Source organism: Lygodium microphyllum, chromosome 2 (assembly GCF_053477565.2).
Source record: "Lygodium microphyllum isolate KBCC chromosome 2, Lygodium_microphyllum_v1.1.10, whole genome shotgun sequence".
Lineage (NCBI taxonomy): Eukaryota > Viridiplantae > Streptophyta > Polypodiopsida > Schizaeales > Lygodiaceae > Lygodium > Lygodium microphyllum.
The window spans coordinates 57,371,422-57,399,306 of NC_141136.1; the positions used below are offsets into that span (position 1 = coordinate 57,371,422).

At 43.7% G+C, this 27,885-nt stretch overlaps 1 protein-coding gene across 1 annotated transcript in view; it reads right to left on the reverse strand.

Annotated features, from left to right (window-relative positions):
• The window catches only part of LOC148039768 (spatacsin carboxy-terminus protein), a 151,449-nt gene that overhangs the window by 40,915 nt on the left and 82,649 nt on the right, over positions 1-27,885 (reverse strand). The gene's annotated exons all lie outside the window — the stretch shown is intronic.

Sequence of the window (27,885 nt, forward strand, 5' to 3'; positions counted from 1 at the left end):
ATGGGAAGCAAAACAGCCCAAAATGTGCATTGGTACCTATGTCTAACCTCATGTCCGCAATGTCACAGATAAACTACATTGCTAGAATAGCAATTGACCTAAGGTGCACTGCACCCATTAGAACCAACGAACATGGAATCAAACCCTTTGAAGAAGATTATTAGAAGGCACTAGCCTATGATACAAGTACCTAAACCTCCCATATTTCTTTTCTCCAACCATGACAAGATCAATCATCTTGAGTAAAAATGCATTGTCATATTGTGGGCACTTGTCTTAGCCACTTGGCACTTTTTTTGCTTGCCACTAGACACTAGTGACTTACCATATCATGAACCATGATTCATCATTACAGCTAGCTCATTTCGTCAATCCATTATTTTAGGTTAGAGTTCAGCAGCATACGCACGCACACACACAACTAGAAGGCAAAAAGTGATTGCGGATAAGGAAGCACTCACACCAAAACTTAGGAGGAATATTGTCATGAGGACATGTATTTTTGAAACCTCACTTAACATGTGGATTAAATTTTAATCACATGGTTAAGTAAATGTTGTACATGTGAGCTATAATTAGAATTAGAGTAAATTTACGAGCCTGGGACCCGAGGAAATCATGGGATGTCAAAGGTAAAAGTTGCTATAAGTTATGCCACACAGGTGCTTGGTGGTATCTAGTGCCCGTTGTTGGGCTAGGTCATTCATTTGGCCATAAGTGTCAATTGGTGACACTAGAGAAGTGGCGTTTAATGGTACCTAATGCCAATTTGATGGTCAAAGATGACGCAGAGACACTCAGGAACGGAAGTTGCCTAGCCAATTTAATTATTGGCCACTCAGATTATTTTTCAAGATACTGAAATAATTATTAGATTAATTTTCAATATTTAAAGACTGAAAATTAATATTTAATTGTGGATAATGCTAGAAAAACCATTTGAAAAGGCTACCACTTGTCAAAATGCCCATGCAAGACTGAAAAACGTCTTTAGAAACTGGAGAGAGGCATTTTTAGTGTATTCAGCCTGCAAGAGAGAGAGAGAGAAGATGTTGCTAGTTTGATTTGCAGCCATTGGAGGCCCTTCTAAGACAGCCAAGGGCAAGAGAATACCAATCAATAGCAAGTGACAGCATCTGCAGGCTGTTGAGACAGGGCACGAGCAGTAAATGACAAATTTTCTTCAGTTCTTCGCGAAGAAAGTCTGAATTTTCTCTCTCCTCAGCATTCTCTCTCATCTCCCAGCCTTTCTACAACCTTGCTCCAAAGATTGTAGCATTGAGATCACCAGAGGCTGAGAAATTTCAGATTTCTCTGCTATAAACCCTAATTTGCAACAAAAATTAGGGTTTAGCAATAGCCTCAAGAAGCGTGACAAAAATTGAAAGCTTCAAGACTTGGATTCAACAGGACTGAAGCTGTTTTTAGCCTATTCAAGCAGAGGGACCAGCAAATAATTGAATTTCGGGCATTTTCCATCTCCATCAAAGCGAGTGAAGGCCAATCAATTTTCCGAATCAAGGGGCAAATCAAATTAAAGACTTGGTGGTCATTTTGAACAGCAAGGGGAGTTGGAATACCGAAAGGGATTGGGAGAATCCCATTCTACATCTTCTTCTTCAATTAAGTTAAATAAACACCGAAAGGGGCGCCAGTTTTGGGACCAACAAGGTGTCAAATGTCCAAGATTATATGGTAGTGTACTTTTCAGTTTTGTGAATTTGTTATTTGCTGTAAATAGTGCTTAATCAAATTATTTACCACCCTATCCGAGGAGGAAGGCTGGTTACAAATATGATAAGTGTAACAAACACCATGAGTGTAACAGGTCCCCCCTCGAGTGAATGATGTGAATGTGTAAAAGGAATAGGCAAATCAATCCCCAAATGATATCAAGTCTAAAGCCTTGTGAAAGGCTTCAAACTTCTCCCTAAATAGAGCTTTTATAAACGCATCTGTCAAGTTGTCCTATGTAGGGATATAAACCAAGTCAATCTTCCCTGCATGGAGCATCTCTCTAACATAATTATAATGCACCGCAATGTCCTTGGTGCAAGCATGAAAAACTAGACTCCTCGTAACTGCCATGGCACTTTGTCTAATAGTATAGATAGGAATCGTTGACTACTATCCCACACTAAGATTGACCATACGGTGTCTGAGCCATACACATTCCAATGTAGATGTAAATACTACCATATATTCAGTTGCACAACCAGATGTGGCCATTGTAGATTGCTTCTTGCTCAACCACTAGTCGATACCCTCCTGTCAAAAGAACTAGCCCAATCGCTGTCTATGAAAGCATGCAAGCAAAGAGAAGTTCCTTTAGGATAAAAAAGACCCAATGTCTGAGTTGCTTTGAGATTAAAAAGGCCCAATGTCTGAGTGCCTTTGAGATAATGAAAGACGCATTTAATTGCTTACCAATGTGGAGTACAAGGGTTGTGCATAAAGCGTACCAACTGAGAAATCCCAAACTAAATATCCAGATGTGTATTACACAAACACAATAAATAGCCAATAGCTTGTTGATAAAGAGAACCATCAAATGGTTCTCATGCATCCTCAAGTGTAAACTTGTGGCCTATCTCAACGGGAGTAGAGATAGGCTTGCACTCTTGCATCTAAAATCGCTCAAGAAGCTATCCAATGTATTTAGACTATTGCAAAATAATGCCCCCCTCAACTGCAATTAACTATATGCAATATAGTAATGCAAGTACAAAGATCGGTCACATCAAAAGTATGCTCCAATTCATCTTTTAAGGCTGAAATCTATCTCTCATGAGGTCCAATCAACAATATGTCATCCACGTAAAGAATGAAAATCAAGAGGTTATCCCCATCTTTGCGGACATAAAGTGTGCTTTCAATGTGTGAATTACTAAAGCAAAGAGCAATTAAGTATGCATTTCATACTATGCCCTAGATGCCTGCTTTAACCATAGAGAGCCTTATCCAAACGTCATACTTTGCTTTCTAACCCTTTTTAAACAAAGCCACAGGGTTGAGTGGCATAAATCTCCTCATGTGCTTTTCATACCATGCCCTAGGTACCTACTTTAACCATAGAGAGCCTTATGCATGCAAACGGCATATTTTGCTTTCTAATCCTTTTTTACCAAAGCCAAGAGGTTGAGTGACATAAATCTCCTCATAAAGATCACCATTCAAAAAAACAATCTTCACATCCACTTGATATACATACCAATCATAATGAGCAACCAAAGCTATGACATTGCGAATGGTGGTCATAGGTGAAGTGGGTGTAAACATCTCATTATAGTCAATCCCATATTGTTCTGTAGACCCTTTTGCAATAAGATGTGCCTTGTAGCAATCAATGCTACCATCAAATCTACGTTTTAATTTGTAAACCCACTTTGTGCATATAGTATGCTTGCCAACAGGCAAGTCACATAACTCCCATGTGCTATTTATATGAATAGAGTCCATTTCTTATTGCATGGCTACTATCCAATGTTCATTTTGCAATACATCGTGTAAAGAGATACATTCCTCATTGCATACAATAGCTATGAGTGCATGGGCAATCAAGTTACCCTATGTATAGCGAGTGACAGCTTTAGTTCTACCAGGAAGTCGAACGGACTGTTTGCTGCCCCACAATGTATCTAACAGCCATTTAGGGACTGTTTTAGCTTCCCGAATAGCAGCCCTCTCATCAGCCACTTCATGATCAACAATGTCTTAATCGATGGGCTAAAAATCAAGCTGCTGTTCAGCACGTGTTTGCTGCTGTAAACCCTCAATAGCTTGCTGAAACTAACCAAAATCAAGTACACTTTGCTGAAATAATGGCAACAAACTATCAAACATGTCCATAGGCCCCACATTGGGCTAATTTTTGCAGTCCATGAAGGGCTGACGAGCATGTTCAGCAAATACCACATCTTTACTAACAAAAATATTATTGGTGGGGGGTTGGTATAAGCAGTAGCCTTTACTTTCTACACTGTAACCAATAAATGTGACAACACTAGTTTTTGGCCATTCCAAGCCTCATAGGGCATACATTCAGCCAATCCTTTAGTGGGGCGACGATTTAGCACATACATTACACACATAATAGCATCAAGCCAAAACTTTGGGGGCAGCTTATTGCATGACAATATACAACATGCCATTTCCATTAAAGTGCGATTTTTTCTTTCAGTCACAACATTTTGTTAAGATGTGTAAGGTGTAGTACATTGACATATAATGCCCCTTTCAACCAAAAAAGAGTTAAAATCTGGTGACATGTATTCCCCCCCTCAATCAGCACATAGTGTAATTAGCTTGCATCCATTGCCATTTTCAGCCAAGGCCAAGAAGGTTTAAAAGTATACAAACGCTTATTGATGTCTCAAAGCATATGCCCAACAATGACGGGTCATGTCTTCAATGAAGGTAACAAACTACGAAGTATCCTTCAATGGATTTGACACGCATGGGTCCACAAACATTAGTATGCACAAGGTATAATTTCTAATCAGCATGCATAGATCCACATTTGGGAAACAAAGCACAATGCATTTAGGCAAGCACACAACTTTCACATACATTGTGAGTAGATGCTTCTAACAATAGAGGGAGATCAAGTATCAAATTTTTGCTTTTTAGGCAAAGTGAACTTCCATAATTAAAATGACCAAACCAAGCATGCCATAACTTAATGTCATCCACAATGGTAGCATCAACCTATAATGCATCCTCTGATGCTCACAATGAGGACATTTGCATTACTACAGTCATAGACACTGCATCAATCCATGTGGAACTTAACCACAAAACCAACACGTGCAATCGATGAAATTAAAAGTAATTTTTTCTTTATGCATGGCACATACAATACCTTTTCAAGCTTAATAGTTTTCCCACGTACTACAATAGTGGGAATTTGAGCAATGCCTTCGATTGCATAGGAAACATTGTTTGCACATACAATGGATCCCTCCTTTTGTACATTTGCATATGATACAAACAAGTTTTGAAAGGACGTTTTGTGGTTGGAACCTCTGCTCTCAAAATACCATGTGCTGCAATTTTCAGCCACTGAAAGACCATGTTTATATGAATAAGGATTATACGAACAATGCACAACAAAAGCATAAGACTAACCAATGTCCAAGCCTGCTAAATGTACAATAGTGTCCTTCCTATTTGCTGAATTTTCAGCAATACTCATGCTCGATCTCACTTCCTCTTTTCACTTGCCGTCCTCTTTTTGCATTCTTCAATAACATGCCCCTTTTCTCTGCAATTATTGCATCTCTATTTCTTAGAACCATCATCCTTGGTGCTTGTGGAGTCCATGGAAGAGGCAGGTTTGCCTTTACTTTTTAGGTTTGAGGGCTGCCATGATTTCCCTTTGTTTTGATGGCTGGCTGCAAATGCTTGATTGTCCATACTTATGTTAGAGCGATTCAATCTTGATTGTCCATACTTATGCTTGATTAATGGCTGGCTGCAAATGCTCTTCTTGCAATAACACTGATACCAACGCATCAAATGTGTATACATTGGTATCTCCTTTTGCAAGTGGAGTATAGTTGCAAAACTTTGGTAAGTATCAAGTAGACCAGCCAAGACCATAGATACAAGAGAGGCATTCGGAATAATTTCATCAATATTAGCAAGTCGCTCCATGATATCCTTGATACATATAATGTATGCATCCAAAAAATCGCCCTCTGTTATGTGCTCCATCTCAAGTTGCTTGCACCAATGGGCTACATGAGCCTCATTGCGCACCTAATATAATGAAGCAAGTTTATCCCAAGCATCCTAGGCCGATGTGCATGACCGAATATGCAAGATAACATGTCTCTTGCACAAGAGTGCAATCAAAGTATGAGCTTGGGCATCATGCCCATCCCATCTCAAATGATCTCCTGTGGGAGGTGCAAAAGGAGCTAGAGCGGAAGATCCATTGGTGACAGTGGATAAGCTAGAAGAACCTATAAGTTGTAGCATTCTCTGTAGCTGAGCCTACAAGCCTAACCTCTACACCATATACATAACCCCAAAGCTACTTGGCAACAAGAACATGCTTTATCATGTATGCCCACATAGGATAATTAGCACCACCAAATATGTTGGAGTCTCCAAACATATTGAGCAAATCATTTTGCCATATCATTGCTTGCTGCAAATTTCTGGATTTTGTGGCTAGCTGCTGTCCAAAGTGCAAATGCAGGGGCAACACAATAACTAAGCAAAGAAAAGGCCAAAAACTTGCAATTTGTCACAAAAATGATGGTGGCAATGAATATTTTGCACTTGAAAAGGCTCCAATGTCCACAAATGTTGATGCAAAATGTGTAATTGACCTCAATATCAATGAATTTAGGGAAATTTCAAAAAGCTTCAAATGTAGTTGCTAAAATTTTGTGAAATTTGAGCTTGAATGTAAAAAGCCCCAAATTTTTGGCACATAATCGAGCAATTTTTTAGCACCAAATGCAAAATCCCCAACGTTTTGGTGAGGTTTGGGGTTTTCAAGCCAAAAATCCAAAATTTTTCAACAAATTTGAGGAAATTGATGCCAGAAATCCCCAAATTTGTGCCTCAATGGGAGTTGCGCATAAATAAGCGTCAGTGGAGATGAACTAATTAATTATTAGGTTTGAAAATGATTTAAAAATGTGTTAGGCAGAATTGTTTATCCAAAACAATCACGTGTTGTTCAAATCAGTGTTTGGCGAGGATTGACATGGTAAGGATTGACGAATCGGTCTAGCGCAACCCATCAGATAGAAAACAAATTGCATCCGAGACAGTTGTGTGACATGTAGGAGCTAACGGGGCCCATTGCCTGAGGCTCATAACATGCGTTGCTTGTTGGGAGTTCAAAGAAAAGTGTCAGGCACAGGCAGAATAAACAACAACAGTTTCGTGACGTGAAGCGCTGACTATCTAATATACAACAAGTTAGCGACAAGTTGTCAACATGCAAGAGACAAGCAAGCAGGCGATTAGCAATTATTTGGAGCAGATCGAACATGCAAGAGGAATCAGGTTTTTTGACCAGCAGCAGGCAACTAATCTGAGAGGACTAAAGCGTGCTGCCAAACAAGCCGGAGCTGCAACTAAGTGGCCAAGTGTGAGACACAATGGTGGTAGTGCTAGCGGCAGCTTACGAGATGCATGTTGACAATGAGATCGCAGGAACTATTGGGTAGCAACATGCAGGTCAGCCGGTTAGGAAGAGAGCAGTCGAGCTCAAGGCTCCGACGGCTTAAGCGATGGTGGCGGTAGCTAAAAGAATAGCTTTGATATAACTATTAGGTTAAGGTTCAGTAGCATGTATACACACACACTCTCTCTCGCTCTCTCTTGCATTGAACAAGTTAACAACAAGAGAAAAGAGAGTGCTAGAATGTCACGTCCACTATGTGAGAATGATATCAAAGTACAATCCCTAAGGTACTAAGTACCACACCCACTAACAAGTGTTCATACAGGGGAAAAACCCTTCTCTAGCCTTCTCTAGCTAGAAGATAAAAAAGTGCTCGTGGATAAGGGAGCGTCCATAGTAGAACTTATGAGGAACACAATAAGTATAACACATTGTACATGTTTTCAATCTTATAAATGAAATTGGATCTTCGAAATTCCTTGTGACTTAGAGTCTTGGATTTACATTTTGTCTCAACCTCTCGTCATGTTTACGACTCATTGTTGAAGCTAAGACATTTATGGTTTGTAAACTATAATAATGTTCAATGAATAATGCCTTGTCACACTATCTCATGGGTAGCCACTGTCATGTTAAAACAAGTAATATTTATGTTTAAATTTTCCAATTATATAGGCAATGCCCAATGTTTTAGTTATTTAGTTTATAGTGTGAGCTCAACTGAAGTAATAAGTTGTATCCCTCTATTTAGAGTTACTAATAGAGTTAATTGGCTCCAATTGAGGTAGAGGTTAGTGTCAAAAGATGGTGTACCAGCGAGACAGTAGGGTTTGCAGGGAGGGACACAGAGTGAACTCAGCAAACATGGAGAAGAGAAGAGAAGAGAGAAGAAACTCTTACGAATGGAATGATGAAGTTCTAAATCATGGAGTGAATGTGATACCAGGGAACAAGGGTGCCGTAGCACAAGGAAGATGATGAAGACAGCCACGAATCACGAACCGCAATGTCCTTCTGAAGGGGTGTGAGGGTAGTGGACAGGCTGAAGAGAAGAGGTGACGGACTGAATCAATCAACCATAAGAAATGAATGAGAGAAGGGGCCTATAAATAGGCACAGTCAGTTTAGGATGGCGTCCCTTTTCGGGGTTGTAAACCCTAAATTCAAAATGCAGAAGCGCAAAAACGCAAACTGTGCGTGAAGGGTGAGGGGTTTCTCAACACCCCTCTCAAGCCCAAAAAGGGAAACAAGAGAAAAGGGAGGTGGAGATACAATGCTACATGCTGAAGAATGCTCATGCAACAGGTGCCACTTTGACAGTGTCCCTCATGGGAAAATTGTTCACTTGCCCAAGCGCTCTAGTACAAAGATGATGAAAACATGCAATGCATAGGAGGAATGTCGGACTTTGTGTGGTGCCAAGAACCATAAGGATATGCCCGTACTCAATCTCGGGAGGTGGCTGCATGCTAACCAAGTGACCAAGGCAAGAAGATGTAGAGGAGGAAGAAGATGTAGAGGATCCCTAAGATCCAAGATTTCCACTGAAAAGAAAACCTGCAGTAAAGACCAATAGACAGAGTAAATTGGAGAACCCAAAACACAACCTCGGGAAAGAAGCCACTAGCTCCGTGCATCCATGCTGGAAGGAATACGAAGGCCTCGACACCAAGTCGCGGCTGAACCGCGGAGGTCCCGATCTAGGTGGTACTTGAAGATCTTGAGTATTAGTAGAAGAGATGACTGGTCAAAGACAGCCACCCCAAGAAAGTAGAGGATGGGTGAAGAACTTCATGTGAAGTAGGTGCCCCCTTTGAGGTGGGAGGTGGAGGGGCCCCCGTTGAAGTCAAAGAAGTAGATGTCTGATGCCCCCTCTGAGGGCAAAGAAATAACATCCCCCTCTGAAGTAGATAGGGAATCCAAAAACTCATGGATCACGAACTCCGAAATGTCTGATAACAAAGCAAGTGCCGCCGATCGTGCCGAGGAAGGTATCTAGGGTGCCAAAGAGCTCCCAGAGGTAGCCTCTCGAACCTGAGTAGTCGAGGGTGAGAAAGGGTGGGGCTCAGAATGAGTAAGAGGTGGGCAATAGTCTTTGTCTCTCAATGGAGAAAATTGGGTAGCTGAAGAAGAGGAAGGAGTCGAGCAGCCACTGTCTCTCGAAGGAGTAGACTGACGAGGAGACGGTATCAAACAATCACTGTCTCTCAATGGAGCGGACTATAGATCCGTAGGTCGTGGAAGCCAGTGTACCTGAAAATAAGTGGAAAAAAACTGCTATTGGCATTGCGACAATCTCCAGGAGATCATAGCGCCAAATGATCCTCCATGTGTTCGAAAGGACTTAGTGTGCATCGGATGCGTCTTATTGCCTTGAGCATAGTACTCTGATAGTAAATGCAGAACGATCTCTGTGGCCCAAAAAGGAGAGGTGGCACAAGGAGTGCCTTGTGGAAGACACATGTACTCCGAAGGGGTGGAGAGCAAAGGTCGATATCGACAGTCTTCGATGGAATGACCGTTCGTGCCGCAACAAGAACACCCAGTAGAAGGGCAATCTGTCGAGGGAGACGCCATGGTACCAGTGCGCCTTGCTGAAGAAGGAAGAGGTCAACCACCACCATGAACCACGAACCGCAATGTCCGCCTCAAGGGGTGTGAGGGCAGTGTGAAGCACGAACCGCAATGTCCGCCTCAAGGGGTGGGAGGGTAGTGGAAGGGCTAGAAGTGAGTTACCAGTGGGAGAAGGATGTGACCAGCAGTAAGAGGTTGCAACCAGTAGAAAAATGCAGGTGAGAAGAGAGAGAGACTAAAAATGCAAGCAGGACAGCCTGCAAGAGAGAAAGACTAAAAACGCAGGTAGCATGTAAGAGAAAGACTAAAAACGCAAGCAGGACAGCTTGCAGGAGAGAGAAATACTAAAAACGTAGGCAGGACAGCCTGCAGGAGAAAGAAAGACTAAAAACGTAGGCAGCAGGACTATGATGATGTGGCAGGCTCTACGGCAGCAGATCGGCACAGGAACAGCAATCGCCTGATTGAAATCGGCTCCAAACTGCGTAAAGAGGGCTGGAAATTAGGCGCCAACTGATGTAGACAGCAATGGACAGCTTCGGCTGAGATGTCCTTCGCGAACGGGGTATGGACAGCAAGCTGAAACACCTGAAATCTGCAAAATGAGATTTTGATGCAGCGGAAGAAGAAGAGAAGTGGATGCCGAACCCGCCACCGGTCTTTGCCTTCACTAGAGTGGAGGATCTTTGCTGCTAGGTGAGCAGGTCCAGCTCTAATACCATGTCAAAAGATGATGTACCAGCGAGACAATAGGGTTTGCGGGGAGAAACACGGAGTAAACTCTGCAAACATGGAGAAGAGAAGAGAAGAGAGAAGAAACTCTGATGAATGGAATGATGTAGTTCTGAATCGTGGAGTGAATGTGATACAAGGGAACAAGGATGTCGTAGCACAAGGAAGATGATGAAGATAACCACGAACCACGAACCGCAATGTCCTCTAGAAGAGGTGTGAGGGTAGTGGAGAGGCCGGAGAGAAGAGGTAACGAACTGAATGAATCAGCCGTAAGGAATGAATGAGAGAGTGGCCTATAAATAGGCACAGTCAGTCTAGGATGGCGCCTCTTTTTGGGGCTGCAAACCCTAAAAGCAAACCCTAAACGCAAAATGTAGAAACACAAAAACGCAAACTACGGGTAAAGGGTGTCTCTGCCCAAAGCACCGCCCAAAATCTGCCTAGTTGATGTGCTACTAATGCTGCCTACAGAGCTACTGTCCATCAAAGACCGCCCAACAATCAGCCACATCCTATCGTTACCCCTTGCAAGCCATCTATGCACTGCGCCACCGCCCTATCCAACTACACGGTCACCCTACCCTACTCGCTATTGTGTGCTGCCTATGCCAACTCCGACCATGGCTGCACATATACAGTGTTGCTACTTGCAACATCAATGCCACCACCCTAGTCGCCTAAACTCCCCACAACACCAAATGCCTCCAATCGTGCCCCCACTCTCTCCCAGCAACATCTCCAACTTGGAAACACGGCACCCAATGCACCACTGTCTTGCTACAACCACTGTCTACATTGCACACCACTACCCAAGGTTGTCATGTCCAATGGCATCCGATTACTATTGTCATATACTAGTACAGTACTAATCAGACTAATAAATCTTGGATCTACGTCCGATGCTACGTCTGATCAAAAGTAAGTGCAAAAGAGAGTGTAGGAAGCTCAAGAGTCAAGTGAGTAGATACTAGAAAGGATGAATGAGATGGGGGAGGGGGAGAGGTTTTATAGAGGGAGAGTGTTATAGAGTGTAGAGTTGGTGAGACAAGTGAGAGAGAGGAGGATTGGGTTTTGGGGGGGGGGGGGGAGGGGGAAGAGAGAGAGAGAGAGAGAGAGAGGGAGGGACATAGAAAGAAAGAGAGAGAGAGAGAGATTTCAAATTTATATATATATGTGTGAATGAGAGAGAGAAGGTGGCTACCTTGTCACATTGTGTATGTCATATGAGAGAGAGAGAGGGAGAGAGAGAGAAGGGCTAGGGGAGAAGAAAGAGACTTTGTGGAGAGAGAGAAGAGAAAAAAGCTGTTGGACGAGACTAGATGGTACAGAAGAGAGAGACATTGAAGAAAACAGAAGGAAAAGTGCACAAAACGGTCACCAAACAGTTATTTTGACCTCAGATGGGAACAGGTGACCGACACAGTGAAGCCATCAAAGACCTTCAACCCGGATCCGACAGGTCAGACTGGCTAGGACAGATCGGACAGGTCGACCCATCTATTAACCCTCAAATGAACAAGGTGGAAAGTCCGGAAAATCTAAAGCAGAAGACAAGACCAAGGCAAAAGTGAAATGGAAGACGAATGCGTGCCATGAAAAATCTGGAAACACAAGAAGTGTAAAAAATTCCTAAATCAAGGAGAGAGGCACACAAGAAAAAGCGCAAGTCGATACTTTTGTAAAAGAGAGCCAGGCTCTCACCCGTGCAGATTGTAAATGATTAGAGACATGGGTTGAAGACATGCCAATAGGGAAGAAGAGAAGAAGGGTTGGAGGAATGACCAAAAAGGAGATGACCACCCAAAGGGAATTAGGGTTAGAGTTTTGTATAAAAGACAAAAAGTAAATGAAGAAGCTCATTCTTGTGTGTGACCAAAAGTAGCTCTCTTCTTTTTTTTTCTTCTTGCTTGCTTGACCTTGTGCTTGAGAGAGAGTGTGAGAGTGTGCGGGAGTGAGTGTATGAGGGTGAGGGACCGTGGTGAAGAAGCTCTCCATCTTCTCCTCTCTTCTTCTCTTCTCTTCTCTTCTTTTGTCTTGCTTGCGGCAATGAAGCTTAGAGCGTGCAGCTTGAGGATCGAGCTTGCTTGAAGATTGCACTTGGATCATGGAGCTACCAAAGTACTCGAGAGAGGAGGCAACTCGATTAGGTATGGAGGTAAGCTCAATACACTCAAGAGAGAGATAGGGTGTCGTGAGAGGTAGCCATTAGTGCTTGGCTTGAAACTCTTGAAACAATAAGCGGTCCGTGGATCTTGGCGGTTAAGCTTGCCTCTATATTTTGGTTCCGTTGCCGAAACCAACGGATTCAAGCCTTGGGTGCTTGCGCGCTCCGAATCAAGCATTGAACTAGGATTCTCCTCGAACTGATGCTTGAGACAGATAGGTAGGAAGCGAGGGAGTTCAAAGAGGTATTCGATCTCCTTAGCAAGTAAAATTTAGTTTTTTGGATTTGGAAAAGTAGGTTGGAGTAGTGTAGGTGTTTGCTTTGTGATTTGAATGCATTCGGGTAGGAAAAACAAAGAAAAAAAAAAGAAAACAAGCATTAAGGTTTTTGTTGTCATAACAGGGCAAGAGGGTTTGATTTGTTTTCCGATTTGTATTTTGGAGTTTATTTGCTATTCTAGGTATGTACAATCCTTCATTAGGATCTGTTCTTACATTCTGGAAGTTTGTGTGACCCCTCATAACCAAAATCATTAGCATCGAGTTGATTTTCGTCATCCCTGGAAACTCGTCCGCAAGAATCGGACACTCTTACCAAAGTTTGATTCCCGGAATCGGACTCGGACGGTCCGATTCCCAGAATTGAATAGTCTCATTTTCGAACTCGGGCCAACCCATCCTATCCGATTGAACATCCCATAATCGGACATAGAAATCGGACCATCTAAAATCGGACACATGTCATATCAGACTCCCAAAATCGGACTACCAGAATCCGATGTACGAAAATCGGACAACTAGAATCGGACCACAAACCACTTGGACTCGGACCGCGTCCGATCAACCGATCTGACCAATCCAAAATAGGACATCCGATTCTGATAATCGAACTCTTGAGAATCGGACAGAAAACTATCAAAATCGGACAGGTAAACAGAATACAAATTTTACACATCTAACCCCTGAAACCGACCTAGATATTATATAGCGCCAAAAACATATCATAGATCTATTACTGGGATGAAATCTAGAGCAAGTAGTTAAAAACTTGGCTACGAACGGTCCTTCAAATCGTCCATGGTGTTTAGCATAACGGCCCTACAGGCCAGGGGGAAATGCCCCCAGACCCTCGCAGAGGGGGCTCTACCCCCTCCGCATCTCCCCCAAGTAGACTAGAGAGAGAAAGCGTGCCATGATAGGTCCTCCAAATTAGATCCTAGTGTAGTAATGACTCTGTACAACCATAGATTCTCACTTACAAAACAACAACTAAAAGCCCATACCCGAACAAAGACAAACAGAGACCCTAGAACCTCAATGGGCCAATCTAGCCAACAAGGGCAAAAAAGCCACACCACAAAAACATGTATATGTTGCATTCGGACTGCATCTAGTCAAAGTAAAATGCAACAACATCAAGCTACAACTGCGAGGATGACTAAACATGACAGTCGTGACGATCGATGGACCTTGAACGGCACTGCACAGACGACCCAAGACATCAGTAGAGAATCCACGCCTGGTTGTGCAGTTGGAGACTCAAAGACATGTATCAGAAGACTTAAACTTATAAGCCAAGACCTGGAAGATAAAGACATAGTACCGCTTGCTTATCTTAGGGTCAAACTCACCGCAAAAAAGAGAGCGCAGTGTCGATGCTCTCATCAATGAAGAAGCAGATTTTAATATCTTGACCTATGTAGCATGTGTCAGATGGGAGAGGATCGAGGTGCAGCTGAAGTGCAGTAGACAGTGTGAGAGTGAGAGACAGAGTTGAGCACGACACCCAATGCAATAGTACTGAAATAGAGTGTAAGCTGAAAGTACAAATGATAACCCTTATACCTTAGAGTTATAAGGGGCTGTTCACACCCAAACACAGTAAGTGCCCGTCAGTGTGCACCACAAGCACATACAAAATAGTACACATAATCTGGGGGAAAAAACCTCTCCTACCGAGAGTAAAAAGTGCCCCAGTGTCCTAGTGATCACCCGCACACTCCCATATGAGCGTAGGCGTAAGTAAGGCGTGTGAGATACCCAACAAACCCCCCTGGAGTGAAGAGTGATCAAGTGTACAAGGATCATCCGCCACCAAAGGGCGTCAAATTCAAAGCATCGCGAAATGCTTCAAATTTGTCTCGTGGAAGAGCTTTGGTGAAGATGTCTGCCACATTGCTGGTGGTAGGACAGTAGACAAGGCTGATATCACCTGCATGTAGCCTCTCTCTGACAAAGTGGTAGTGAATCTCTATGTGTTTCGTGCGAGCATGAAACACAGGGTTCCGTGCCACTGCAATGGCACTCTGACTGTCAGTATATAAAGGAGTAGGCTCCGTAACAGATACATCCAAATCAGCAAGTAAGCGTCTAAGCCATACGCACTCAACTGCAGTAGTGAAGGCTGCCTTGTACTCAACTTCACATGACGACGTGGCAACAGTGGATTGTTTCTTGCTAAGCCAAGAAATGCATGACGAGCCAAGAAAGAAACAATTGCCACTAGTGGAGTGACGAGTATCAAAATCACCAGCCCAATCAGAGTCACTGTAAGCATGTAACTGCAGTGGTCCCCCCTTGGCATAAAGCAATCCAAGAGCTCTAGTACCCTGCAAGTAACGAAACACACGCTTCACAGCTTGCCAATGCGACATACGAGGCTGATGCATGTACCTGCTCAAAACTGAAACGGCAAACTGTATGTCTGGCCGAGTGTGGCATAGATAGATGAGACATCCCACTGCTGGAGCATAAGTATGGATATCAAACAAATCACTGTCATCATGTAATGACAGTTTGAGCCCAGGTTCCATGGGTGTACAAACTGGCTTGCAATCCTGTAAGCCAAACTTCTCAAGAAGTTGCCCAATGTACCTTGACTGACATAATCCAATGCCTCTAGCATCATGTACAAACTGGATGCCCAAGTAATAGTGCAAAATACCCAAGTCAGACATGTCAAAAGTTTGCTGTAAATTATTTTTGAATGCTGAAATCTGATCAGCACGTGTTCCAGTGAGCAAAAGGTCGTCTACATATAGACACAAAATCAGCATGGATCCCCCCTCTTTATGTACATAAAGGGTAGACTCAGATGGGCTGTTTACAAACCCCTGACTAAGCAAGAAGGCATCTATCTTTGCGTACCAAGCTCGTGGAGCTTGTTTCAAACCATATAGAGCTTTTTTCAGCTTGCATACTAAATTTTCTGAGCCTTCAACTGCAAAACCAATGGGCTGCTGTACATACACTTCTTCCTGAAGTTCCCCATGTAAGAATGCAGTCTTTATATCCAGCTGATGCACTTTCCAACCAAAATGTGCAGCCAAGGCAATCATAGACCGAATGGTCGTCATACGGGAGGTAGGAGCAAAGGTCTCCTCATAGTCAATGCCCTTTTTCTGTGCGTAGCCTTTAGCTACTAGCCGTGCCTTGTACTTATCTATGGATCCATCTGCATTCCTTTTCAATTTGTAGACCCATTTCGTACCAATGGCACGCTTGCCAACTGGCAAAGACACCAAATCCCAAGTATGATTCTTATGAATAGAATCCAATTCAGCTTGCATGGCTGCCATCCAATGCACACTATGTCGTGCATCCTCAAAACATTCAGGCTCCTCATTATCATGAGTACATGCTGCCATAACAAACTCCATGGAATGTGCTGAATCATGCAGTCGAGTTTGCCTTCGAGTACGACCAGCCAAGGGTGTTTCCAAATGACTATCTCTCATAGTCTGCGTGTACCATCTAGGCACCTGTCTTGCTTCCTGACTGTGTACAAGTTCCTGCTGAATTTCAGTTTCAGCAATGTGCTGATTTACTGCATGTTCCATAGGAGCAGCTGGCTGAACATTAGGTTCATTTGCTGAAGTACCAGCTGAATCACCAAATGTGATGGGCAGCAGCCCTTCAAAGACATCACGGGCAGCCTGATATGTATCAAAACCAGCCAAGGATAATTCTGATTTTTCATCAAATACAACATCCCTGCTGACAAAAACCTTCTTGGTCACGGGATCATAGAGTCTGTAGCCTTTGCTTTCGCTGCTATATCCCATAAAGATGCATTTTACAGCCTTGTTGTCCAACTTCTTTCGAAGTACCTATGGAATATGGGCATATGCAAGACACCCAAAAGTACGGAAGTGGCCAACAGAAGGTTTGCGGCTGTGCCAAGCCTCAAAAGGTGTGACGGTTTTCAAGGCCTTGGTAGGGCATCTGTTCAAAATGTGGCAAGCGCACATGACGGTTTCCATCCAAAAACTATGAGGCAAACTCTTTGCCTTCAGCATACATCTGGCCATCTCCATGAGTGACCGATTTTTCCTCTCTGCTACCCCATTCTGCTGTGGAGTATATGCAGTAGTGTACTGATGGATAATGCCCTTCTGCTGCAAATAAGAATTCAGCATAGAGGACATGTATTCCCCCCCTCGGTCCGAACGGAGAGTCTTAATCTTGCAACCAGACTGAGTTTCCACAAGTGCACTGAAAGCCAAAAATGCATCATACACTTCTGACTTCTTTTTCAAGCAGTAGACCCAGCACAAACGTGTAAAGTCATCAATAAATGTTACAAAATAGTAACAACCACCCAATGACTGTGTCTGCATGGGCCCACAAACATCCGAATGCACAAGCTGCAATCTGGTTGTTGCTCTAAAAGCAACATCACGGGGAAAAGAGAAACGATGCATTTTCCCCAAAATGCAACCCTCGCATAAATGCTCAGGAGGTCTCTCCAAGAGAGGTAATCCATCCAACATCTGAGTACGCTGTAATAGCATCAAGCTGCCATAGTTTACATGCCCCAAACGAGCATGCCATAACTCTGCCTCTAACATAGCAGGAGTAAGAGTGGATGTCAAATATGCAGACTGATCTACCGAAAGAGCATCCAACTCATATAACCCATGACACAAAGAACCTGTCAAGACCAATGTCATGTGTTCCTTGTCACGGACCATGCAACGGTCATCATCAAAGGTGACCTGCAAACCACAACGTGCCATAGAAGAAATGGAAAGCAGATTCTTCTTAATGCCACGCACATACAAAGCATCCTGTAGGCGGAGAATAGAGCCATCAATGGCTGTAAGCTGAATCTCCCCAATACCACGAACAGGGTATGATGCATTATTAGCACACTGAACAGACTTCCCAACGGGAGGTGCACCAAGAGAAGCAAACAAATCTCTACGAGATGTGATATGCCGTGAAGCACCACTGTCAAAGAACCAAGTGTCAGCATCTTCTGTAGAGCTAAATGCTCTATCAGCCCAAGAGACATCATAACTGCAAGTGTAAAAACAATAGTCCCTGTCTGCAACAAAGGACGTGGACTCACTAGCAGTGGAAGGAGCTGCAGAAACAGACATCCCTGACTCCTTCTTCTTCTCTTTGGCGATGCGCTTCCTGCACTCAGTGATGTAGTGGCCAGGCTTCTTGCAGTAATGGCATTTTCCTTTCTTGGCTTGCGTGCCCCCCTATTTCTGACTTGTCTGTGAAGTGTTACTACTACCAGAACTCTGCGAAGCATTTTTCCCTTGGCTGTTTTTACCCTTCTGCCTTGACATAAAAGCCTGCTCAGAGGCTATACCATCCACACCACTGTTCCGTCTAGTTTGTTCCTCCTCTAGAAGCAAACTGACAAGCTGAATGAAAGTGATGGGCTCTTTCGAAATCCTCATAGTGAGGTTCAAGGCAGTATGAAAAGCCAAGTAAGAGGGAGGCAGTGAATTCAATGTCGTAGAAATCAGCTGCGCATCTGAGTAGTACTCATCCACATTCATGAGTTGCTCCCGCAAGTCCTGAATTTTGTTGAGATGATCCTGCATAGAATCACCCTCATTCATCTTTAGAGTCTCTAGCTCTTTCTTCAAGAAAGAGATGCGAGTCTCATTCTTTCCTGCAAACATCTGCTCCAATATCAACCAAGCTTCTTGTGAAGAAGCTGCTGAACGAATATGAGGAATGATAGAACGCTGAACTGCCAATGCAATCAGCGACATAGCCTGTGCATCCCGTGTATCCCAAGTTTTCTGAGCTGCAGTTCTTGGGGGAAGTGGCTGAGCGGGCTGAGGTTGCCCTCTTGCACGTCCTCCTGGAGGAGGAGTAGCGGGAGCCACAACTCCCGGTCGTGCTTCCTCTCCACTGACATAATCCCACAAACTTTTTGCCACTAATACATTCTTCATCATGAAAGACCAAAGGGAATAATTGTTCCCATCCAATCGGTCTTCCTTGGACACATAGGTGAATACATCTCCTCCCTGATTTGCCATTATTTCCCAAAAGGCAATAGAGCAATGTCAATGCAGTACGGGCTGGAAATCTGCAAATTTCCAGAAATTGCAGCAAACACAAGTCTGCAATTAATGTGCAAAGGGTACTCTTTCAAAAAAAAAACTGTCACTGATGCACGCTTCCCAAGGTGCAATTAGTGCTCAGCAGCACTAAAACATCAAAAGCCCCAAAATTTTCTGCCCAAAATTTCTGTCACAAATGTCTGTTACAAAAGCCCCAAAATGTGCATTCAATGTGTCACAGACTGACACAGCACGTTTCCCAATGCTGAAAACTGAACCTGCTGTTCAGCACGTTTCCCAATGCTGAACCTGAACCTGTTGCACGAACTCCTGTGTAAAAGAAAAGTGCAGAATGTTACCTCTGCGTGTTGACGACGGGCACGATTCCCGAGGTAATGACTGCTGGGTACAGTCGGACTGACGCACAGGTACAGGCTTGCAGGTCCAGTGACACGCGCAGGCAGGACTGGGCGCGCGCTGGGCAGAGGAGGCGGCACCCAGGACTGGCTGGTGGAGACAGGTGGCGCGCTGGCAGCTGGAGCTGACGGCACAGGCTAGCTCAGCGCAGGGAGGCTGCCCAGGCAGACTGACAGGCGAAGGGGCACTCTGGGCAGACACAGGGCAGAGGACTCGCTGGGCAGAGGTGGCAGCACGCAGGTACAGGAGGCGCGCTGGGCAGAGGTGGCAGCACGCAGGTACAGGTGGCGCGCTGATTGTTGGAGCTGCACGCTGGGCAGAGGAGTCGTCTGGTGCTGCGCGCTGACGGACTGACAGGCGCAGGCAGGACTGGGCAGGAACAGGCGGCTGGGGCAGAACTGGCGGGGGCTGCAGACTGCACACTGAAGACTGCTCTGAGCTGAGCTCTGATACCAAATGTCAGATGGGAGAGGATCGAGGTGCAGCTGAAGTGCAGTAGACAGTGTGAGAGTGAGAGACAGAGTTGAGCACGACACCCAATGCAATAGTACTGAAATAGAGTGTAAGCTGAAAGTACAAATGATAACCCTTATACCTTAGAGTTATAAGGGGCTGTTCACACCCAAACACAGTAAGTGCCCGTAAGTGTGCACCACAAGCACATACAAAATAGTACACATAATCTGGGGGAAAAAACCTCTCCTACCGAGAGTAAAAAGTGCCCCAGTGTCCTAGTGATCACCCGCACACTCCCATATGAGCGTAGGCGTAAGTAAGGCGTGTGAGATACCCAACAGCATGGACCCTACTAGGCCAACCATAGCTCACACCGACTAATGCAACTCTTAATCCTTATAGGGAATACCCACAAGCACTTATAGGGAAATGCAGAATCCTTGTAACTATTGAAACGGAAAGCTTGCCTATCCTATTCCATGTTCCTTCAAATAGTGCAAATTGTGGAAAGGAAACCCTCCTAGAAAGACCCTTCAAAAGGGCGATGAAGTGTGACGCCGATTATATAGCATAGAGGATACACTTGACACTACCCGGTGTAAGGATAATCACAACCTTTAGCAAGGGTGACCTCATCAAACCTCCAGGGAAAGACAAGGAACATTCTAGCATACCATGCAAGCCCAGTAACGAGAGCAAGGACTTATTGAAATAATTGATATAAATGCATGTTGAACAAAGAGAACCAGTAAGCGAGACCACGCTTGAAACAAGAAGGTCAGGAGACAATGCCAAGGATAGGCTTTGGACTTACAAATATCGTAGAAGACTACCAAAGAAGCCCAAGACTTATAAACAAAGGTATCGATGGAGAGCCAACACAACACCGCGATGGATATCCAAAATATTGCTATGTGCTCGAGGGTATTACGCAAGTAACCGATGGATTTGGGTGCCAAAATCCCCTGCTAAACCACCTCTATTGGTAGAAGGCCAGATCCTATCAAAAGCAAAGAAGCGTAGGAGGAAATCTAAACGAAAATCCAAGTTTCGAGTCAAAAACATTGACGTGACTGAGCCCCTTGTGATTGAAATCATGAAACCAAACATGACTATTCGAAAGGTAGATCCTCAGCCTAGCGTGCTTAGCAAGTAGATATCAAATATAATTGTCGAGTATGCGCAAAGACTACTAGTGCCCAAGGAGCCTTTGACTTCCCAAGAGGATAATGAGCACCACAGGTGCAACATTGTTCATGATAAGACTGATTGCTCAACAAAGCAAATGGCAGAATCGTCTAACAACCACAAGCAAATCTTCCAACCACACTAGTGCCAAGTCCACCTAGGAGCCCCAAATCTTCTATTTCCTCTTTTCCCTAAACAGATACAGAAAGCAAAACAACAGTCATCAAGTGCAGCTGCTCAATCCCAATCTCTATCTCCATCTGAGCTTACTGATGCTCGATCTGCACAAGTGAATGCGCAAAGGGCAACAAAAGACACAACCACTTCTAATCTGCTTAAGGACTTGATACCGCAGTCTACCAACAGTAGCCAGTCCACTGATCTAGCCGCTACTACTTCTAATCAAGAATCACAGCAATCACAGCCTTTGGCCGTGACGATGCCCCTTGCGGAACAACGTGTCCTTAGCAATTCACCTGCGGAAGAGATGTCGCAACCAACATCCTTAACACCTCCAACACTTCCAAAGCACCTAAAGCCTAGGCTTGAGGAGAAACCTCTCGAAGATTTGGCCAAAGAGATAGCGCATCTGACCAATGAATCAGAGATGAAGTGCATGATGAAGCTTGATCACAAGCTAATAGCCATCACATGTGCGTACGTCCATGTTGACATAGAAAGGCCAACACCAAAGCACACAAAGCTCATAGTCGAACCCCTGACTTGGGACGAGCGACAACATGTTTGCTCCCACTGTTGTCGCAAAAGAAGTCATAAAGGACATCCCAAAAGCCACAACCAGGGAATTGCGCTTAATTCCCTTACTCTATATTGCTCAACGTGAGACAAACAAGAAAAAGCTCGAAGCAATCAAATGAAAAGAGAAAGGACAAGGTAACTTTGTGCAGAAATGGTACTCCAACCAAAGTTTGGCAACCAAAATTGGCCACCGACTAATGACCCTCGCTGAGCAAAGGAAAGCGCTTTGGACATCAATACATGATCCCACGTACGTTGCCCCAACCTCATTAAGAGTGTTGGCAATGGTCCATGAGGTCCAGCTTTCTGCCACTGTCCAAAAACATCCCTTGTACGATAAACTGCTTCTAGAAGAATATCTACACGTGGCTAGCAAGCTAGGAATAGGGAGCATGGTACCTGATGTTAGCGCATGTCTTCTGCCTCACTCAAGGCTTTACAATCCTAGATCTCTATGCTTTCCATCAATACAACCCTGACTTCTTCAGCTGGTTTCGTCCAAGTCTATATGACCAAAACCCTAAACCATCACTAGAGTCACCCAAACCTCCATATCAAGAGAAAAATAGCTCTAAACACAACACCCACTCTCATAAGAAGCACTGGAGGCATGCTCCAATGGGTAAGAACAAGAGTCTAGAGCAAACACCCGACCAGAAGCAACTGCCAATACAATTGGATGAGGGGCTAAATGAAGGGGGATTAGTTGAAGAGCTAGACTCTCCAAAAAGAGAAGTAGTTGTACCCTCACAACCTAGCAAGGCTGTTCAACAGGCCCCGACTATATCCCATGAGGATATACCAAAAAAAGAGAATATTGAGGCCCAACCAAGCACTTCAACGGCTGACCTAGTTCAGGGTACTAAGTTTTTAAATGATACACCTCAATTGCCTAAGAAAAAGAGAAGAAAACAACGAAAACAACGACAATTACAAGTAGTTATAGACGCCAAGAAGATTAAGACCAAGAGTGTTGAAGAGCTAAGGAATAAAGCATCGAGTCTACCCACGAATGAACCCATTGCCATATCTCCTAACAACGGTGAAACCTCAGATACATCTGTGTATTCTGATAAATCAAAGCAACCATTACCATCAATAGTTGCTTGCACCGCTCAATCCACCAACAACAAAACTTGCATTGACCAAATCAAGAGTGGATACAACACCGTCACAACAGGTTGACAAAACTATACCAATCATATCTGAGGAGAACCATGACACAATAGTAGCAAAGTCTCAAGAGAAACATGAAAACCCCAAGAACATAAGCAATCCTAGCATTGACCAATCTTGCTCATCTAGGCCTGAGCCCCCAACTATGCTAAAGCCTAGGGAAATTCCCAGAACCTTGCATAAGATAGCAACCGAGCAAGCCCTCATCGAACATAGAAGTGTCACAAAAACTTGACCAAGTTGGATGCTAAACTCAAATTATTCGCACGTGTCTACATCCTTGCGGACATGGGCAGATTTCCTAGGGAGCAATTTGAGGAATATTTATCATATCCGCTATCCTGGGAAAAGCAAGAATACCTTAACGAGCACTATGACAAGCTCCTACATGAACGTATACAACTAATCTCTAACGAGAAAACCGACGAACTACGCTTAACTGTGACATTCAAGAAGCGCTTTGCCAACTAAATATCTTAGAGATAGAGCAGCTAAAGCGACAATCAGAGGGTCGAAGTCAATTTGAAAAACGTTGGTTTGAAAACCGCGCTACAATGGCCGAACTTGGAGCCCAAATTATGACAGTCTCAAAGAAGCGACTGGCTCAATGGCGGTCTCAAAGAGACCTGACCTAAGTGGCCCCAACTTCCTTTCGAGTACTGACTACCATTCGGGGTATGGACTTAGCTGGAACTAGCCAAGAGAACTCTCTGATTGATAAAATTCTCACTGAGGAGAAGCTACATGTTGCCAGTAGACTCGGACAAGGCACCATGCTACTCGATGTTGCAAAATATATGTTGTTACTGAGTAGACTGCCACGATTACTGGATACGTATACCACACTCCACTACAATCCTGAGTTCTACAATTGGATTTTAACCTCATGAACTGACATGGATTCATAAACGTGTACATACATAAACAATGTGTTTTGTGACTATGTTAAATAATACCAAAACAAGCAAAGCCAACACACACACAAGCAATGATAATCAAGCGCAAGTGATATGCATCGAAGTCAATGCTATGGGATTCAGCTAAGTGATGTCTTTTTTAGCTGCACCTATTCATTATGGTTGAAGCATATGACTTGCATGTACTCTCACGAGTTGCCAAGTAAATGCAGGATGACAGAGATCTCTGTACAAAAGCGTTCAATGTCCAAGTCACCATAAGACCACCAACCCCACAAAGAACCATTATGGAGAAAGCGACAAAAATACCAAGAACAAAGAGCCATGACAAAAGCCCTGCTGAAAGAGAAAATCAACCCTGCAAAAAGCACACAGTACATTTGAGCATGGCCCAAAGCATAGTCATTGGCTACTCTTTCTTTCTTGGCCAAACTCTACATCCCGGTAGGAGCCACGCTCTCAACAACGACAACCGTTTCTTCATCAACCAGGATTCAATTCACCAAATGCTCTGTCCCTTGTCCATGCACAGCTCACTTTAGTTGCTACCTCAATTGGTCTAATGTTTCACATGTTACAAAGAGGTTTGCAAAATCTCAAGTGTATCTCTTCATCTCAACAATTGTTCCTCTAGCATCGAGGCTAGTAACACAATCATCTTTATAATATCCATTTTTAACAGCCTTTGGATCTCGACATTTCCCAATCCAAACGAAAGACTGATAGCCTCAACGTATTGCATTGATTGTATTCATTTTATCCACACAAAAAAAAGAGAAAACAAAAAGAAAATAAAAGAAAAGAAAAAAACACCCACGATCACAGCACACCACCTAGGGGTCCTCAAATTAGGTATGTCTAGTAACCTTAGTTGGTTGGGTCCGTCTCTAGTCCCCTAGCCCTTTACACATCCCCCACAATTGTTCAAGGCACATCAAGGGCAAGACATACCTAGGGAGCTTATCTCGCCTATGGTTAGACCTATCACCCTAAACCATTTGCACGATTCTTTTTTTGCACTCCATCTTAGTACCATCACAATCAATCGTGGTGAACAAGGCATGAAAGACCATGGAAAGTACACCGTACTCTTCAAACAATATAAGTAGCCACCATCTACCAAAAGCTAAGGCGTCAATGAGTTCAATTATGATACATCATGTTGTCAAAATCACAAATAATGTCTCAAGAAGTCTTCTAGTGTACCTCTCAACATCGATAATTTTTTCCACCCCATTGAACCCTCGCTTCATCCACACATTACTACGAGGAACCAAACCACTAACTACGTAATATCTAAATATGCACATGCACTCACATAATAACTGCACCACAATCTATACACAGTTTAGGTCCTCAAGTGCAGGACAATACTCTTGGCTTACTTAGAGTTCAACCTGTCTCCCAAGCTAATCAAAACTACATCTTGTGCACAATAAGAAGACTAACACTAACCCCTAGGGAGAGACCATATGTACTATTAGCTCTTCATCAACACTCAACTCTGAACTCTTGTCTTCTATCATCGTGCAAGCCCACCAAAGAATCGCCACGCATAGAATTCCCAAAAACCAACACCTGTGCCAACCATGAGTACAACGAACAGCCCTATTACCAACTACAACCCTATCACCAATCAATCAGGCCAACACACTACCACCAACAACCTTCATCTATACCACCACCAAAACTCCACGGCAAACCACAGAAATCCCTTCAGCCCATGTCTTCGGTGCATGCCAAAGCCTACTACCTACGACTTTGTATAAAAGGCAAAAAGTGAATGAAGAAGCTCATTCTTGTATTTGGCCAAAAGTAGCTCTCTTCTTCTTCTTCTTCTTCTTCTTGCTTGCTTGAGCTTGTGCTTGACAGAGGGAGTGTGAGAGTATGAGAGAGTGAGTGTGTGAGGGTAAGGACCGTGGTGGAGAAGCTCTCCATCTTCTCCTCTCTTCTCCTCTTCTCTTCTCTTCTCTTCTTTTGTCTTACTCACGGTAATGGAGCTTGGAGCATGGAGCTTGAGGACCAAGCTCGCTTGAAGCTTGCACTTGGATCGTGGAGCTACCGGAGTGCTCAGGAGAGGAGCCAACTCGATCAGGCATGGAGGTAAGCTCACTACACGAGAGAGAGAGAGAGAGAGAGAGAGAGAGCGTCGGCTATGTGAGAGATAGCCATTAGTACTCGGCTTGAAACGTTTGAAACAATAAGCGGTCCGTGGGTCTTGGCGGTTGAGCTTGAGCTCGCCTTTGCACTGTCCGTCGGACGTGGATAACCCTAACACTACCCTACCCTTAAGCAACTATTGACACTCCAAAATTCACCAGCACACATCCCAAGACGCCACCATGAACAAACCAAAAATTTGGGTTTTTTGCCTACGCATCCCAAGGCAACATTTCATCAAATTTCTAGTTGTAAGTTTTAAAAAATTTTCAATTTCTTGAAATTTCTTAGGAGAAATTTGGGGCTTTTGCTTGGTACACATCCCAATACAAGAAACAATTGCTGCAACAGCAAGATTATCTTGCTATTTGTGTCAGATTTCGCAAAGAAATTTGCAAAAAATTGTGGAATTGCAGTAAAATTTGGGGATTCCCAATTGCTAAAATTTACACTAGACACACATTGGGAGGTAAGTGCAGTGGTACAGCATTGAATTGCGTAAATTGCAAATCGTGTACTGATTTGTACAATCTAGGTACACTTTTTAAGGAGTTTGACAATTTTGACAGTTCTGGACTTGTAGTAAGATTCCGTGTTGGAATTCTGGTACTCAGGAGAGTACATTTCACAATTCAGGTTGGAAGTGTTTGGCTGCTGAATTTATGCTTTCATTTGCAGCAATGGAAAATCAAGACAACAAAGATCACAGCAATATTTTGGGAGTTCTCACTTAGGAGGATAAGTTAGAAGGCACCAACTATCCCTTGTGGAGTTTTATGGTGTGCAATCTACTTCTTGCTAAGGATCTTTGGGACCATGTCACCAATGATTTGCAGAGACCGAGGGAGCTTGCACTTCAAATACCTCAGCACAGTGCTAGAGGACAGCTAGCTGCCCCTGCTATTGCCCTTGCTCCTCCTACATTAGATCAAAGGAGATGGGATTCGAAGGATGCACACGCTTTGTCATTGATTGCCTTGTCAATCAAGAGAGCAATCATACCTTATATTCAGTCATGCAAGTCCTCTAAAGCGGCTTGGGATGTCTTGGAAACTATGTTTGTAGCCTCGAATGAGGCCAAAATCTCTTATGTATTGAGGTGCATTACCATTATGTTAGAGAGAGATGCTATGCAGAAGAGGTCAGCTTGATGTATGTTCCTACATAGGAAAATGTTGCTGACATTTTCACCAAAGCCCTACCTTGAGAGAACCCTTTCATGATTAATCTTCCTGTACTACCATCACATTGGCACTGCAAGGAGGTGTTAGAATTTGCCAATTCTATGGGTAGTGCCCAAAGTTCTCATTATTTAGTTTGCAATGTGAACACAACTAAAGCAATAAGTTGTGACACTACATTTAGAGTTAGTACTAGGGTTAGTCAACTCCAATTGAGCTAGGGGTTAGGTCTCAGTTCAGCAAGTACACTCTGTTTTTCAACTCACACACACTGTCTATTGTTCACTCTCTCATTTCTCTCTCCTCCATAGCTGGCTGTTTTCAACAATTTACTAGCCTAAGCTTTAATTTCCTATGTATTTTTTAATGACCATATGAAACACTGAATTTTATCCAACATTTTTTTTGCGTACATTCAGTACCATACTAAGTCCACAGACTAGACGGATCGGACAGATTGTACCTAACTACCTAGCTGCAGGCATGCCAAGCTCTTGGTGTTGGCAAGTGGAGCCCCAATAAGGGGGTCTGTCCTGTTGTGTCTGCCCTGTCCGTGTCACGTACTTGCCACCCATCAGCCCCCCTGTCACCTCTCTCTCTCTCTCTCTCTCTCTCTCTCTCTCTCTCTCTCTCTCGCTCGCTCATTCATGATGAGATGACATTGGACACAAATGTACTTTGATTTTGTCACACATGCC